Raw genomic sequence first — 17,204 nt, 5'->3', positions numbered from 1 at the left:
GCAGGCGGACGTAACGCCTCGTTAAGGACAGACTGCCCACCCCTCTCTTTCTTTCTCTCTTTCCGAAATCATTTTCTATAAATTCCACTGGGTATCAGAACCTTCCTTAGGCTGACTGGCGCTTCGCAGTCTCCTCTCCAAGCCCGGATCTATTCCCCAAAATTCTCTCGTTCATGCTTCTAGCTTCTCTTCTTAGCTTCTCTAGGTTCGCGTCATCGGCTTTCCTTGTTTCCCAGGTTGAATCCCCAGTTCCGAGCGGCTCCTGTAACAGGGAGTGGGAGCCCACCCTCCCACTCGCCGTGTAGCACTCTGCATCTCTGAGAAGAAAGTGACCACCCCAGCCCAGCACAGATTTTCTTCGTCTTTGAGCACCTGCTCGGAGTTCCCGCCCCTCGTCGCTCCTTGGTTTTCCCTCATTGCCTACATAGAGTCTGTTGGGTGTCGGTCAAGGTATCCCCAGCCCCTGCCATGGGAACCGTTTGGGGGAAAACAGACCTGATTTATTTATACTTCAAAGATGCCCAATGATTCCCTGTCGTCTGTGTACCATACAAATAAAAACAGATAAAAATAAGAAGATCAATGTATTCGACATCTACACCCAGGCGTACAGCTCTCAGATGATCAACTGGGAAGCGACTGTTGCCCACCCAGAGGGAAGAAAGGAGCAAAGCCGGAGGATGAGGACGCGGACCCTACAGGCCGCTGCCTCCCAAGTGAGCGGGTTACAAATTCCGCTAACCCCAGCCCGCCACCCCGCTATTGGCTATTTGAGGCATGTGGGGGTTTTTTCGGGACTAGAAGTCTTGTGTTCCACCTGGTTTTTCGGGACCACTCAACATTCCTGAGCTCCACCCCTGCCAAGGTGGAGCCAGCACAGGACTGCAGGCGGAGTCTCCAGACTCATCCAGAAACAGCCACTGCGCGGAGCCGGGAGCGCGTGTCAAACGAGCACCCACAGACAGTCACTGTGGGAAAGCTCTGGGCCCGACAAGATTTCACTTGCTTGATATTTCAGAAAAGAAGGAATTATACCCCAGCAGTAAAGGGAATGTGGGTTACAGCCATAACAAGTACCAGGAAAATGAGCTTTCCTTGCAAAAGCTGCCCTCTCTGAGGCTCGAACTCAGGACCTTCAGATTATGAGACTGACGCGCTGCCCACTGCGCTAAGAGGGCGACGAAGTACAACACCACGCCAGCTTCCACAGGAATTTCCTAATTTCTTTCCCCAGGCGGGTTACTTTGGGACTTCAGTTTTCTTCGCCCAAGGTTGCTAGTTCTCCCAGATTATCTCCAATAGGCACGCGTAGGATCCTTTTTAGCCCATCGGAAGAACCGCACACTTGGAAGCCATAGTGTACTGAACAATTATGCCTGACCTCATTCTCTATTGATCTGGATCTTCGTCCCCTCAGATATATTAGGCAGTATTAACTGTCCAGTTTCCTTAGTTGGAATAGCGGGCTTTCACTAAATGCTAGTTGAATGAATGACAAGCTCCCAAACATGCCTGCAGTTTACACTTACCTCTCTTAATTTAAATTTGCATTTCCACTTATGTCACCTGAGATAGTCCCCTCAAAATATCACCAACTGATTTTATGATGAGTCTTCATGTTTTCTTCACCTCTATGTTGCAAATACCCTATTAAAGATTTTATTTCCGTAATTTCATTTAGTCCAATTTATTTATTTATTTATTTGCCATAAATCTATACATCATTATCCCCATCTTACTGATGAAACTGAGGCTCAGCAGAACTAAATCCACAGCTGATAAGGGGCAAAACCAGATCTTGAAAGCAGATTTTGTTTTCCAAAAAGTGTGCTGCCCTCTTTCTCCCTCTAGATCATGTAATCTCCCCTTTTCCTCTCCACACCACCACACTCATTTGTTAAGCAAATAGCTATAGAATTTTAGATTCGTTGGTCCATTCAACAAACTTTAATTCACCACCTGCCATGTACCCGGCGTTTATGTTCTAGATTTCCAAGGCATCCTTGGCCCTTTATCCCTCACATCCCTACAAACACCTTAAATCATTAGTTCTCGAAGTGCGGTGCCCAGACCCACCACATGATTCTCGAGGACACATTCCATTGCAGGTACTGTGCTACCTGAAGGCTTTGAGGATTCAGAAGAAATTGAGCCATCCCTGACCTCAGGAGCTGACAGGACAAACTGTCCTATCTGGTCCAGTTCCTATACTCTCAAACTTCCGGATTCTTATAAATGCATCTTTCTAAATATTTTATTTTGATGCTGTAACTCCCATTCTGCACTAGTTTGCTAGGGCTGCCATAATAAATATCACAGACTGAGTGGCTTAACCAACAGAAAATTTTCTCAGTTCTGGAGGCTAGAAGGGTTGTTAGCTTTGGTTTCTCCTGAGGCCTCTCTCCTTGGCTCGCAGATGGTCACTTACCTTCTTGCTATATTCTCCCACGGTCTCTCTCTCTACACATATTTCCATCTTTTCTTATAAGAACACCTATTGGGAGTTAGGGTTTCGACATGAATTTGATGACAGGTGTGGCGGGACAAAATTCCACCATAACAGGCTGAAAGTTGTTTACATTTTCACCTTCATATTTGCAGTAGACTTTGTTACTGGAAAGCACTACTTGCTTTTTTTTTTTTTTTTTTAACAAGTATTTTAAAGCCCCTTAATTAAACAGACCATATACCTTTCCTTATCTAGGAATTCCCATTCCAGTGCCTGGTCCACACATCCATTATTTCTCCTCATCTCCATTCCTCAAGGCCCATTCTTCATTCTTTCATTCTTATTTGAAAGAATGTAGCATGGAGGAACGTAGCATACTAGTTTTTCCCTCGGAATTGCATGACTCATTGTCAGTAACTATCTTATGGTTTTTGCTGTTATGACATTTAGTATGGATGTGTGCTATCTTTCGTTAATATCCTCCATCTAGTAGTCACTGTTTCCATAAGGAAGCGCAGCCAGTGTGAACCACAGTCCAAAACCTCACATATGCATAGACTGGTTATGTAGTCTAAAGAAATTCCTGGCTCTGAGTCCTAATTCTGAAGGTAGTGGTAAACTTCAGTCCTTTGGTGTCTTATTTACTTAGGTTCATGCCAAGCTTATGGGGCCCAATGCAGGTCCCAGGAAAAGGAGGGAGGGATGTAATGCTAAACCTGTTCCTATTTCTACCCGCTAGGTTTGTTGTTGTTGTTGTTGTTTGTTTTTCAGGTGGAAGCTCAACAGCATCCATGCCGTGGGTGATTGATGCTATGTTTCTCTGATGTTAGCAGTATCTTTTTCTAATGAACTCTCTCCTTGATGATCTCTTGTCATCTGTCTTGGCCAATGTCAGTAAGGGGTTTGCATGTAAAAATGCTCATAGGTACTTGAGAGGTTCTTCTTTTCCTCCTTGTTTGGGTGAATTGTTTCTTTCTTAATTTAGGGAAGTCCCTTCTCTCCATTTTCATATTCCAAGCCAATATGCTTCTCTTAAAAAACCTCTCCTTCATGCTACAGCGTCTCCAGACTCTTTTCAGGTCTTGGCTTAGCTCTTTGAGGGGAAATTTTTGCAACAACTACTTTCTACTTTGCTGCACACCTCCATTTAAGCTCAAATACAGACCCAAAATGATAAAAAATATATATATATACATTTGCATCTCCAGATATATACCTCAATGCAGATAGAAAACTGTGGACAATAGAGCAGTGAGTATCTGCTTTCTGCTCTGGTTTTGTACAGTCTTTATGTAGTAATTTGTTGAAAGCAGATAAGTGGGAGCTATAGGCCAGAACAGGACATTATTCTATGAGAATAATTGGGGCACATTAAATTGATGATTTATTCATACATACTTTTTATTTTATTTGCCATTTCTAAATAGAAATTACATCTCATTTGCACTCATACTCAGAAATCGGAAATGTTGGGAGGAAAGCTGAGGCAGGGCTTGCATGTCTGACATAATGTAAAAGAGTCTTGGAACATGTCCTGATTCCAGGGTCTAAAACCCCTCGTGGCCTTTGGAACACCAAACTCTGTGCGAAAGGGTGGAAGGCTGCCCTGCCACACCACAATCTAAGCCCAGGGCATACAACCCCTCATGGCCTGGATGGAATCCAGGGCTCAGGGTATAAAACCCCTCGTGGCCTCTGGAATGTGTCTAGACTTGCTGGCTCCTTGCTTCTAGCACTCCCAGGATCATAAAACAATTGTATCTTAAACTAGAAGAACATGTTCCCCATTATCTCAAGTAGCAGAACATGTTCCATATGCTTCAAAGGAACTGCTAAACCATCACAGCTATAGCTCATGCGCTTGATGCACTGCTTCCTTTCAACCCCCACATCCTCACCACCTGCTTCTTTTTTGATCACCAATAAATAGTGTGGGCTTCCAGAGCTCGGGGCCTTTGCAGCCTCCACACTAGCTTGGGCCCCTTGGACCCACTTTATGCACTCTTAAACTTGTCTTGTCTCATTCCTTTGACTCTGCCGGACTTCGTAGCCCCCACGGCCTGGTGTTGGGTCTGGCCATCCCAACAGGAAATGCCAAGTGGCTTCTTTATATTACGCACTACTATGGTTTGAATACCCCCTTCAAACCTCATGTTGAAATTTGATCCCTAATGTTAGAGGTGGGACCTAGTAGAAGGCATTTGGGTCATGAATAGATGAATGCCCTCCTTCTGGGGTGAGCGTGTTCTCACTCTATTAGCTGTTAGAGCTGGTTGTTAAAAAGAGCTTGGCACCTCTCCCCCAACTTGCCTCCTCTCTTGCCATGTGACCTCTGCACAAACTAGCTCCCTTTCAACTTCTGCCATGAATGGAAGTAGTCTCCAGGCCCTCACCAGGTGTAGATGCTGGTGCCAAGCTTCATGTACGGTCTGCAGAACTGTGAGCCAAATAAGCCATTTTTTCTTTATAAATTACCCAGTCTCAGGTGTTCCTTTTAGCAACACAAAGTAGACTAAGGTGTGTACATTTGTCTACATTTTTGTACTTGTCAAATGTGGTTAGAATACCAAATGAGGTACTGCCTCACAGATCCCTGAGATGTCATTACTTGGCATAACAAAATCATAATATAGATATCATAATAATGCATAAGCAGACAGGAAAAAATCATAATAATAACAAAACTCATTAAGGGATAGCCACGTTAGTTTATCAGTTAGGTCTCTCTAAACTCTGTAATATGAATGTGGCCGATCTCTGGGATTTAATAATACAAAAAATATGTTTTGGTCTCCCAGTGTCATTTTAATCTTATTCAGTAGGATATATTCTTTCCCTACCTCCATATGAAGACATACACAGTTTTATGCCGCATCCCAGTCAATACAGTCTCAATCTCAAAGTTAAGATGCTGAGCTCCATGTAACACTCTAAAATTTAAACTTGACAGAAAGATCAGATCTCTTCCTTTACCTACTGGGGCTGTTGAGTCAGCTAAAACTATTTGGATAGTTTTCTAAGGAAAATGTTTCATCTCTCTTTTCTTACCCTAACATTCTACCATTTGTTAACCACTGTTCTGAGACTTCTGTGTTTCAATTGTGGTGGAAGATGAGTTAAAGCCAGGGAGGGGTGGTGGGGAGAATAATAAAGTTCTTACTTTTAAATGGTGTTGTCATTAGCCAGTGTCACGCTTTCCATTCAGCTGTTTGAATACGAATAATTTTTTTAATACGATCCATGATTGTGGGTTCTCATGTGCATTTCCCTTGATGATGATGTACTCTCCTGTACCCCCTTCTTTATGACTGCTTTTCCAGCCACTGCAAAACTCAAAGCTTCCTTTTGCTTCTTTTTCCTTAGCTACGTTCATCCTTCCACATAGCCCACTGGGACTGGCTCAAAGTTGACCTCATGCTAGTGCTCCCTCTCTCCTGATTCCCACACCTGTCTTGTGGGAAAGGCCTACATCTGGTTGTCCCTGAAAAGCCCTGGGACTACAGGCCAATCCTAATATAGAAGGAACTTCAGGCAGTCAATCTGCCCATTTCTCCCCTTTACATTTCTCATGAATCTAACTACCGTATCTCCCATATTTTGGTGCCAGTGATTGAACTTGTTGGCACCTGTATTAGTCCATTGTCACACTGCTATAAAGAACTACTGGAGACTGGGTAATTTATGAAGAAAAGGGGTTTCATTGACCCACAGTGCCACAGGCTGTATAGGAAGCATGGCTGGGAGGCCTCAAGAAACTTACAATCATGGCGGAAGGCGAAGGAGAAGCAAGCATGCCTTACCATGGCAGAGTCGGAGAGAAAGAGCGAAGGGGAAAGTGTTACACACTTTTCAACAACCAGATCTCAGGAGAACTCACTCATTGTCACGAGAACAGCATGAGGGAAATCTGTCTGGAGCAGGTTTGTGAACCCATTGAGGTGTTCATCCAGTGCTGTTTCAGAGAAATCTCTATTTCAATCTATTCCTATACATTAGTTACTGAAAAACAACAGACAATCACAAAAACAAGTTGACCTTTTTGTGATCCTTGAGCCCAGTTGCGAAGGGCCCTCGTGACCGGGCCTCATGCCAAACAACTCGTTACAAAAAGAGCTAGGGTTCCAGACTTCGCTGACGCTTCATGAGACTTCTCCTCGTCTGTGCGCAGACAGGTGGCCAACTCTGGAGGCCAGGCTGTTGCTTCCCGGTCTGTTGGTGAATCCTCCATAGTCTGGTGTGTGTGTATATACATATATATACATATACTTTGAGAGGCCGAAGTGGGCAGATTACTTGAGGTCAGTAGTTTGAGACCAACCCGGACACCGTAGCGAAATCCAGTATCCACTAAAAATTCAAAAATTAGCCAGGCATGGTGGCATGCACCTGTAGTCCCAGCTACTTGGGAGGCTGAGGCAGGAGAATAGCTTGAATCCGGGAGGTGGAGGTTGCAGTGAGCCGAGATCACGCCACTGCACTCCAGACTGGGCAACAGAGCAAGACTCCATCTCAAAAATAAATAAATAAATAACGTTTTTTAAATTTAAGAATAGATGTTTGAGGAATCTTCTCAAAGAGGAAAAAAAGAGGACCTGCCTTATATTGGGGATTGTTTCATTATGGGACACCTTTAGAAGCAGCCTGGAGTGCAGCCTGGAGTGCATATAAATATATGTCTTTTTCCTTCCCATTGCAATTTGCTTATTATATCAGTCTGCTTATTATTTCAATTTGCTTACTATATCATTTGCTTATTATATCTGCATTGCCATTTACGTGGGATAAAGGTTCTTTACCCTTAAAGGTATTGTGTGTGTGTCTTTTCTTCTCCCCTTACACGTCTTCCACACAGAACATGTACATTTGTATCTACAGGTGCATGTGTGTATGTAGACGTGATTGCACACATGTTTATGTATACATGTCTGTGTACACCACATGCATGTGTAAATGTATGTGTGTACACGTGTATGCATGTGTGTATGCATACAGGCATGTACACATATGCACAAAGGTATCTACACATACATGTGTATACATGCATGCATGTTTATGTATACAGGCATATACACCGCATGTATGTGTGTATGTATGTGTGTATTTGCAGACACACATGCATATGCATACATGCATGTACACACGTAGCTGCACATTCACATGTGTATGTATACATGTATATACACGTGCGTGCATGTGTGAGTGTATAAAGATATGTACACATGCATGTGCAAATGCATGTGGGTGTGTGTGCATGGATGTATGTGTATCCATGTATTGTGTACACAGTATGCATGCATGTATGTGTGTAGATATATGCGCAGATACACGTGCTCACATGTCTGCATGCATGTGTGTACATGTGTATGTGTTTACCCACTTACGTGTGTATGCACGTGTGTACTCATGCATGCGCACACGTATGCATACATGTATGCATTGTGCACATGTGTGCACATGTGTTTGTATGAATAATGTATATATACATACACGTATACACCATGTATACCAGCCTACAAATGCATCTGTGCACACACGTGAAAGCATGTGTATGCCTGAATACAAGTGTCCATATTTACGTGTGCACATCCACACATACATGTCTACACACACACATGTGTGCACACATGCATGTGCACGCACAAAAATTCGTGTGCAAACACATGCATGCATGACGTATATGTGTACATGGATTTGTGGGTATACATGCATGTGCATACACACGTGCACTTGCATGTGCACATGCACACATAATACATGTATATATACATACATGTTTGCGCAAAAAAGCACGATGCATACATGTACCCAAACATAAATGTGCATATGCACGTACTTGTGCATACAAATGCACATGTGTACCCACACATGCATTCAGACGTCTGTGCACATGTATACATACACCTATACGTACAAACATACACACATATACACTCATACATGTGTGCACACACACATACGTACACACATGCACGTGAACAAATACATGTGTGCGTCCGCATGCATTTGTGCATATTCATTGATTGTGTACACAGTATGTATGTGTGCATGTATGTGTGTATACGTGTATGTGTAGATGCATACGTGTATGTTAACATGCATGTACACTCATGTAAACATGCATCAACACATTTGTACACGTATTTATTTGTGTATCAGGTTTGTATACACGTACCTAAACATGCATGCGAGCATTCGTGCATGTATGTACACGAGAATGCATATGTGTATGCATATGTGTATGTACACATATAAGCACAGGCATATATATGTGTGCGTGCACACCTATGTGGACACTTATGTATACATGTATGTGCACGTGCACAAATGAATTAAGAAAGAAACAATTCACCCAAACAAGGAGGAAAAGATGAACATCTCAAGTACCTATGAGCATTTTTACATGCAGACCCCTTACTGACATTGGCCAAGACAGATGACAAGAGATCATCAAGGAGAGAGTTCATTAGAAAAAGATACTGCTAACATTAGAGAAACATAGCATCAATCACCCATGGCATGGATGCTGTTGAGCTTCCACCTGAAAAACAAACAACAACAACAACAAACCTGGCGGGTAGAAATAGGAACAGGTTTAGCATACATCCCTTCCTCCTTTTCCTGGGACCTGCATTGGGCCCCATAAGCTTGGCATGAACCTAAGTGAATAAGACACCAAAGGACTGAAGTTTACCACTACCTTCAGAATTAGGACTCAGAGCCAGGAATTTCTTTAGACTACATAACCAGTCTATGCATATGTGAGGTTTTGGACTGTAGTTCACACTGGCTGCGCTTCCTTATGGAAACAGTGACTACAAGATGGAGGATATTAACGAAAGATAGCACACATCCATACTAAATGTCATAACAGCAAAAACCATAAGATAGTTACTGACAATGAGTCATGCAATTCCGAGGGAAAAACTAGTATGCTACGTTCCTCCATGCTACATTCTTTCAAATGAGAATGAAAGAATCAAGAATGGGCCTTGAAGAGTGAAGATGAGGAGAAATAATGGGTGTGTGGACCGCGCATTGGAGTGGGAATTCCTAGATAAGGAAAGGTATATGGTCTGTTTAATTAAGGGACTCTAAAATACTTGTTAAAAAAACAAAAAAAAAAAAACAGCAAGTAGTGCTTTCCAATAACAAAGTCTACTGCAAATTTCTTTCTGTACATGGGAAATAAGGACTGTGGGACACTTTGGGTGGATCCCAGCACCTAGAGTTGGATCTGATCAAAAAGAAGTGCTCAGTAAACATTACCTACTGCTTTGGTTGCCTTCCCCCTGTGCAGTGCTGGCCTCCTGGATTGAGCTTGCATCATAGGTGTTCAGTAGGAACTTGCTTAGTGGATTTACAGGTTGAGGTTAGAACCCATCAGGATTCTTTTCCTGGAAAGAACAGGCATGTGTTCTTCCCTTCCCTCTAAGTTTTCACATAGACACTGGGTGAGGAAAGAGCCCTAAATTGCTTGAAAAATTGATTGCTCTTTTAGCAAAGCAAGAAACCCTCCTATGGAAGGGCATCATTTTGGCATATATCGGGGTCTCAGTACGAAGATGAGTGCTCAAGAGGTCAAGATGCTTAAGCAGAGAATCTGACCAGAATGTTCGTGGTACAGAGAAACAATCTTTCTGGGAGAAAGAAGACAATTGAGGCTTTCGAATATAAGCTAAATAAGCTTCAAAGGGTATACAAAAAAGAATCAGATACAAATCCTTTACTACATTCTTTTGTACAAATCAATTTCTGTCTAGAAAATCATACCTTACTATGCATCCCTATTGTGTTCCTCCACCATCTATTTTGTTTTTTTAAGCGTTATTTCATTTTTATGTTCACAGAAGCTTGTTGCTACAACTACATGAGCAAAACAGCCAGTAGCAACAGAAATGCATTAATATCTCTCCTCAGACCTTGAAAGCATTTTCCTTAAAGGTGAACAATATTCCGCATACAAGGACTTTTTCAGGACTATGTGCTAGAAATTATACTGAATGTTTCTTAATTTTTACGTAAATCGGTCAATATAGTTTTTCAGCTTCCCCAAGTATTATTTCCCCAGTGTTATAAATGACACTGAAGTAAAGGGCATATCACTCTCTTTATTCTGTGTAGCTGTGTCTGCTTACAGCTAAGGATTTCCTAAATTATAGTTTTGTAAACATTAGTTCTAAATCATTGTGATCACTTGAATTTTGAAAATGTCAAAACCAATCACATTTATGTAGTAGAAAATACAGGTTTGAGGTGCATTGGCTCACTGTTTTATTTACTATGGATCAGTGGAGTAGAAATTCCCATCGCGGGAGAGGGTTCATTCCTGTCTCTCAGCCTCAGCAAAGTTAAACATTTCAGACCTTGCCTGACTTTGGATCTATTGCGCATGCTCTGTCCTTTACCACTATCCAGTCCTGGGGGCATATAGAGCCACTCAGAGCCTTAGAGGTACCTTCAGCGAAATGGAACCAATCACCATATAGTGTAGCCTATTGTTCGTCTGACCAAAATGCACTATGTTGAGATAGCATGGATTCTACAGACCCGTGAAGCCCATTTGGACCACAAGACACTCTTTCCATCATGCCTGCACACATATCCCTCACTCTTCATTGATTCATGCAGACTTTTAAAAGTATTTAGCAATAAGCATCCTACCCCCAAGAAGCTTATGATCTCATGGAGAAGATGGCCAAGCAACAGACAATCCCAATATGGTGAATGCCGCTAAAACAAATGCGTACCTGGATCTCCGTGAGTGCTAGGAGGAAAGCAACCCAAACTCAGAAAAGTAGGAGAGGTGTCAGGGAAGACATTTTCCAGAAGATGGTTTCGTGTCTAACAAAGCCGTGAGACGAGCAAAGAGGAGGTGAAAGGCTCAGCGTTCTATGGGACATTTCCTTAAGTCCAGTATCTCTCGAGTTGAGTGTGGGAAGCTAAAAGGGAGGAAATAGAAATGAAAAATGGGAGTTCTTGAGAGGCTTTACTTACCCTGCACAAGCCAAGGACAGGTCTGCGGGAAGTAAGCAGATGCACAGTTAGGAAAGCCCATATCAGGAGTTAGTCACGACAGAGAAAGATTTGTACACTTTGGAAATCGTAAAAGAATGAAAAGCCCAGGTCCTTATTTCCGTGTTTTCGCCTGTTTTTCACGTTCCTCCCGTATTTCAATTTCTTTCTGGAATCTCAGCTCTCTTCATCATCTGCTCTTGCAGGAACACTAAACTGGAAACGCAACCCTACGATTCAGCGAACTATGTCCCATCAAGATTACTGGGTACAAATACATTTACTTTCGTGTTCTCTTGAGACTGTCTGTATCACTGCACACAGTTGTTACTGTGAAACAAGCATTAAAAGTCTGTGTAGATTACTGAGCACATATACTTGTCTTTTCTTGTTCTCCCGTGACTTTTGATATCACTGCACACAACTGTTACTGTAAGATGAAGAGTTAAAAAGTTGCGCTTGGTCGGTACGGGGATCGAACCCGCGACCTTGGCGTTATTAGCACCACGCTCTAACCAACTGAGCTAACCGGCCCCGCGTGGAAGAACGCGCCCTACCGCTCTTGAGAAGTTTAAAGGCGAACGTTATTCCAATCACCAAAGAAATTTTTCTGAACTTCTCGGAACTGGAAAGAACCTGCGATCTTTGCTAACTTGGTTACGATCCTCGGCAAATATCTCCGAACCCTGATATTTCAGTTAAAATACAATTCTGAGGAAGGAAAGTTCAAATGTCACCTGTTTCAGTGTTTCATGACAAGGGGTTTCAGTGACCACCCTTTTAAACGCAACGCCATCACCTTCCGCCGGTACTGTGGCCTGCCCTTATCACTCCTTTCTACTTTGCTTCCGTAGCTTCTGAGCAACCCGTGAAGAAATTGACGGAAAACGGAAGGAATTACCGCCAGTTTCTTTCCACGGGCCGTCAAGGCCAATATAAGTCCCCACCCAGGCTCCTCTGCTCGTAACTTCTAGCACGATTCCCACTGTATTCGCCCATGTTTCCCAAAAGTGAGTATTTGATCCCTACCCCACCCCATTTTTAGAAAACTCAGGAAAACGCTCTCGTATTTCTATCTGAAAAGGACACTTTAGAGAAATACGTTCCATTACAGTCTTTGTGTTCGCACTGTATTCCTTCTCGATGAAACAGGTATAAGTCCATTGGTATTTTACGCACGACAAGACAACTTTGAGGCCCGACTCATGACCTTCAGATTAAGAAACACTCTCCGGGAGCTCTGCTGATCGCTGGGTCTTACGAGGTTGATGCCTTCTGTCCCAAAGAGAACTATTTCCCTGCGTGTTTCCGCCTGGCTGCCCACTTCTCCAGTAGAGAAACAGCTGTTCCTCGGGATTCATTTTTGGAAGCTCTTTGGGTCCTGGGTAATGGGGCCGCATCCTGCAGCGTCGACAAGGTGGTTGAATACGCAGGAACACCCACAGTACCCAGGGACTAATAAATAGCTCAATAGATACATTTCGAATAACTGAATAAAGGAAATCTCAACCAACCCCCTTGCCATATTACAGGTGGTCCAGCTCTCTGCCTAGACTATTGTGCTAATAATGTCCTGTTCCTTCTCCCGGCTTTTGAACTAGATTCTCACCTCTCTCCAATCCATCTTTCGCAGGGCTGGCCTGTCTTTCCGCCTCACTTCTGAAATTCTATCCATTGCAGCCTCTCTGCAAACCGACTCTGGTTAATACTTCAGTCGGTATGGCTCCCCTCTTCCGCACTTTGCACTGCGAGAAATGCCCTTCCTTGAGGCAGCTGGAGGCCTCCTCCTCCTGAGAGCTTCATTGTCGACACAGCCTTGAGTAGAGGCGAAAAGGAAAGAAGGCTGGGAGACAATCGGGGAAAAACACACACCTTTGGTCCGGTTTGAAAGCTGGCGCCCGAAAAGGAACAAGAAAAAAAACACTCTCCGGAAGTGTCTGAGATTGCTGCGGCCATAAAGCAGAGCACTAACCGTGGTACTGTTACGGGAGGGGAGCAAGACTTCACCCCCGGGCCTGTGCCCATGAACCTAGGTGAGGAGGGGCACTTCTTCCTCCGCGCCCAAATGTTGCATTTCCCAAGACCACCCTGGCCCGCCACGCCCCCATCCTGTGCCTATAAAAGCCCCCGAGACCCCAGCGGGCACAGACACAAGCGTTTGGACATGAAGAGGAACACACCGGCGGGAGAACACTGAACACCCACCCTCTCTTTTAGTCACCCTGGAGGCCTCGGAGAAGGCGGTTTCAGTGATCCGTGAAGAGACCCTGAGTCTTTTACATCCCGGAGAATGACAAGAGAGTACCTGGGCGACGTAACTTTCTGGGTTTTCCGGAGATGCGGTTTTCTACACGCCAGGGGCCAAGCCTGAGAAATAGGTGGACAGCAAGGACAGGAGCTCTCTCCGCGCCACAAACGCCCCTGCTCATACCTGGGTTCCTTGATTTTCCTGCCTATATAACCGAGCCTCCCATGGCCGGGCTCCGAGCTCTCATTCTGCGGACTGGGACAAAGGGGTTAACTGTGATGTGCTTTGTATAACCCCAGGATTCTGCACTTGCCCAAGGGCGAGGTGCAAATCCAAAATCACGCACAACTGAACGCCGAGATCAGCTGAGTCCTGAGTGCCTCACGACACAAAATCCGTATGATTTTAAAAAGCGCTGTATTTGTGCTGACAATGCATGTCAGATCCCATCTGTCTTTAGCTCAATGTGTGACGTTAGACACGTCGTTTTGCTCCTCAACTTTCTTATTTGGAAAAAAAAAACGAGTGTTCTAGATTTGCAGAGGGCCTTTTCAGAGCTAAGTTCCAGTAGCTATACTGTAAGTTGAACTCGGGCAGTCCTGTTGGTGAGGAAAAAGGACAAATTGAGAAATGAACAAACAGAGAAGTTCCAAAAGCCCTGTGACTTACAGCACAGGACGAGTCTACAAACCCTGCCATGCCACACTAAGCTCAAATTGTTTTAACACCAGCTTACTCAGACCCGATGATCCAAGATAAGACCAAAGCCAAACGGATCCAGCAACTCTGCGCACATCTTCATGTTCCAGCAGCTAAGTTCCACTGAATAAACCTATGATTCGCCTAGTTCAGAAATTGTCTAGTCCCTCCTCAGAAGGACCTTACTAACTTCCCCCTAAAACTGTTCTATGAATAGCTCCAGTCCCCAAATCCTTTAAATTCTGGCCTCTGACTCACCCTTGTTTTAGGCAGTACTGGGACTCCATAGAGGTACGGCTCTTTGCTCAGCAAGTTTAATAAATCCAAGGTAGTAGAATCAATTTGTTTTCTTGGTCGTCTTGTTTTGAGGGAGTGGGTCTTCTAAATGTTGATTCTGATCCCTGCCTATGGATATTTATGAATAAATAGATATTTGCACTCCATCATTATGTGGAGCTACAAGTGTTAAATTTAACTATCTAATTACCTCTAAAATAACCACTAAATTCAACAATCTGAAACTTATCTAATTAGTTCCACATCCTGGAATGAAGGGATTTAATAGGTAATAACAGGTCTCGGTCTCTAATGGAGGCATAATCACACAGACACCAGATGAAAGATGAGTAAAGTGGAAAGCAATAGGTGGAACAATAATTTGCTTTATGCTATGATTTTTGGAGTGAAGCAAGAAAATTAATCAAGGAAACAAAGAAGAAATCCAAGACGTAGTAGTGTTGGATTTGCATTTTTGTCATATGACACTACTTCTGTTTTACAGGATTCACTTGGTCTCCATCTGACCTCCTCAGAGTAGACTGCTCTTTCCCAATCACTCCTGCAATTACCCTAGGAGATGTGTGATCCTAAAGTAAGGGGGAGTTTTAAATTTACTTCTAAGTACACCTGCATGATGCCATTAGTCAGGGCAGGGTAGCTGAACAAACTCAGCTCTGAATCCTTTAAGCAGAGGTAATAATTACTGACACTATTTAATCGGATTCTGAACATGATGTGCCACTTTTCCTTTTGCGTCTGAAGTGACACCAGCCATTTTCACAGTTTCTTCCACTAGGAGGTCCTGGGAGAAAAGTGATAAAGGTAGATTCAAGAATGGTTAGTTTGATAAGAGAAATATAAAGGCAAGTATCTTTTTCACTCAGTTCACCTTGGTTCTAAGAGTGGGCTTATATAAAGAAATGGAACATGCTTCTGCTAATTAATATTCAGGCAGAAAAAGTCATGAATTCCACTACAAACCCATGTCCCTTCTTCCGAAGACATGAGAAATTGATGAGGGTATTCTTTCTTCTGTCGGTAAAACGAAGTCTGGATATAGATTGCAATATTGGCAGTGCCATAGTGCAGAATTTCTCATAATTAACACTTTTTATTAAACACCTAAGAAAATAGAATTGTAATGTAAAGTTAATAAATTAATCATGTTATAAACAATATGAACATAAAAGCAAAAATTGCATGGTCTTTGGCATGCAGTATTTGTTTTGGGTAATGCATTCTTTTCTATTGCTATCAGGAAGGAGGAACAGAAATAGTTCATATTCACATGGAATAGACAAAAGTATGCATTTATGTTCCTACTCCAGAGGTATATCAAGTCCCCCAATTTTTCCTAATCTAGTCCAAAGAGAATTGAACTGTCTGCACCAACAGCAAAACATTGGTACACTGTATTGCACTGTATTGATAGTATCACTTAAATCTTCAATGAGCAAGAAGTGTCAAGTAAGTTATAGATTTTGTTAAGCCCTGCATGCTCCAGAGGGTGGGAGAGAAACACAGAAACCATTCGTTGACCTGGTTAGTGAATGAAAGCTTTTAGGATCTGTGAAATTCTGAGATATTTCCTCCAAAAGACTCATTGTTGCACCTCAAAGCTCCCATCACTTAGAAGGGAGCACTATGCTCACCATGTTTCTTTGGGCTGCGAAAGCAGCGCGTTCCACACTTGGAGACCCTTCTCTGACACATTTACCAACAGATATTGAATTAAAATATTAACAAATTGAATCCAGCATTATCTATAAAGCATAATGCACCAAGAGTTAGGGGAGATTGCCTTGGGAATAAAAAACTAGTTAAGCATTGAAAAGTCAATTAAATGTAATATACCACATTAACAAAACAAAAAATACGTGCAATCATCTCACTAGATGCAGAAGAAATATTGGACCAAATTTGCCATTCATTCGTGGTGTTTAAAAATATCTCAGTAAACTAAGAATAGAAGGAAAATTCCTTAGATGAATAATGGACATTTAAGAAACTCCTACAACTAGCAACATAGTTAATAGTGGAAGAATAAATATATACCCTTTAATATTGGAGAAAAGTGCAAAATATCTGTTCTTACTACTTCTACATTTTACTGAAAGTCCTACCTAGTGCCAGAAAGCAAGGAACGCATGAATGAAGAATAAATGGCATACTCACTTTAGAAAAGAAAAATATATTCATTTGCAAACAGCATGATCAGATACACAAAAAATCCTAATGCATCTACAAAAATAAGCATTATAAGTAAATGTAGCTATGTCACAGATTACAATATAAAAAAATTAATTGTATTTCTATGTACTAGCATCAACAAAAATGGAAAATTAAATTACCATTTTCAATAGGTTTAAAAGAAATGAAATATTTAGAGATAAACTTGTCAATGTGCACAAGACTTGTACCTAGAAATCTACAAAAGATTGCTGAGAAAAACTCAGGAAAACCTGAATAATTGGTGTTGTTTGCCATATTTACAGATTGAAAAATTTAATATTATTT

General features: G+C 42.4%; 2 non-coding genes across 2 annotated transcripts; both read right to left on the bottom strand.

Annotated features, from left to right (window-relative positions):
* Positions 1-1,105: 1,105 nt before the first annotated feature.
* On the bottom strand, positions 1,106-1,178 carry TRNAM-CAU (transfer RNA methionine (anticodon CAU)). Its single transcript has one exon. It is a non-coding gene; the product is annotated as a tRNA-Met (tRNA).
* Positions 1,179-11,921: 10,743 nt separating this feature from the next.
* TRNAI-AAU (transfer RNA isoleucine (anticodon AAU)) lies at positions 11,922-11,995 on the bottom strand. Its single transcript has one exon. It is a non-coding gene; the product is annotated as a tRNA-Ile (tRNA).
* Positions 11,996-17,204: the final 5,209 nt, after the last annotated feature.

This window comes from Gorilla gorilla, chromosome 5 (genome assembly GCF_029281585.2).
Source record: "Gorilla gorilla gorilla isolate KB3781 chromosome 5, NHGRI_mGorGor1-v2.1_pri, whole genome shotgun sequence".
Taxonomy (NCBI): domain Eukaryota; kingdom Metazoa; phylum Chordata; class Mammalia; order Primates; family Hominidae; genus Gorilla; species Gorilla gorilla.
The sequence above is the reverse complement of the archived record's forward strand: the minus strand, read 5'-3'. Positions and strand labels throughout refer to the sequence as shown.